The sequence below is a fragment of the Mustela putorius genome, unplaced genomic scaffold (assembly GCF_011764305.1).
Source record: "Mustela putorius furo isolate JIRA1106 unplaced genomic scaffold, ASM1176430v1.1 tig00000680_pilon_pilon_pilon, whole genome shotgun sequence".
Classification (NCBI taxonomy): domain Eukaryota; kingdom Metazoa; phylum Chordata; class Mammalia; order Carnivora; family Mustelidae; genus Mustela; species Mustela putorius.
In genome coordinates, this window is record NW_025421442.1 from 1,589,148 (window position 1) to 1,590,314 (window position 1,167).

The following is a 1,167-nucleotide window of genomic DNA, read 5'->3' on the forward strand; positions in this document are numbered from 1 at the left end:
GTTTGCCTTCCGAGATGGTTTCCTTCTTCTCCGTCACTCCGTCTGTATGCCGCTGGAACAGCCAGCAAAGGCCGTCCGAAGACCAGAAGCACATCTGTTTTCTAAGTCACACGGACGCCTCTACGCCATACTCTGCCCCTCGAGGAAATACTTCGAATCAGAAGTCGTTCACCGTGTTTTTGGTGATCTGTCTGTAACAGAAGCATAGTCCCGGAGAGCGTGCTCGAGGAATGGGTTATCTTGCATGCTCCGTGACACCGGTGTCTTCTCATCGCTGTTCGACGTGCTCTCTGCTCCGGAAACAATGATCTTTTCCCCTTAGTGACCTTGTACGCATCCTTAATCCTCCAGACCAAATCGGGGCGTCTGCTGGTTCCCGCGTGCTGGCAAGGAGATGGGGCGGAGGCTGGAGGCAGGCGCAGCTTCACCGCTCTGTCCAGCCTGGTTTGGCTCTGCTTCCAGAGAGTTCCCACCGACAGAGCCCGTGAGCCCTCCTGTTTGTTCCCGGCGGTGTTGCTCACACGGCCGATGCCAGAGTCTTCCTTTCAACAGGACTTCCTGTCTGGCGGGTGGAAGAGGCTGGAGAGGGCCCTGGGCTGGGACGGGGAGCCCTCAGCTGTCAGACGGCCGCGCCAGCCTCCGCAGAGCGGTCACGTTGGGGATGTGTGTTTCCAGCCCCTTGGGTTCTGCTCTTGTCCGGACAGCTCCGTGCGCTGGGCGCACCCTCTATCAGCCTGTCTGGCTCAGCGTCCCTGCCTTTGCTGTTCTTCTGTGCTCTGCCAGCAAGTCCCCAGGTGGCACGTGTGGCGCCGCGGGTGGGAGACGCCGCTGAGAACCAGCCGCCCCGCTGTCTTCCCACACGTTGGTCTCCGAGTGGCGCCCTGAGCAGGCTGTGGACGCGGCCTGCATGCCAGCGGGGTTGGGGAGCCCAGAAGGATGCCTCAGCCAGACCGGAGGTGCCAGCAGGTCCTGAGGGAGGCCCCTCCCATGGTGGCTGCCCCACAGCCTTCACAGCCACACCCGGCTGGTGAACTTTCTAGAACATTTATTTTTCAACCTAGTCCTACTTTTTTTTTTTTAACTTGTTTCTATTCTTTGAGAGGTGAGATCAGTTTGGCATTTGGATGTGGGTTAAGTGGAAGAAGAAACAGGACATCACAGCCCATC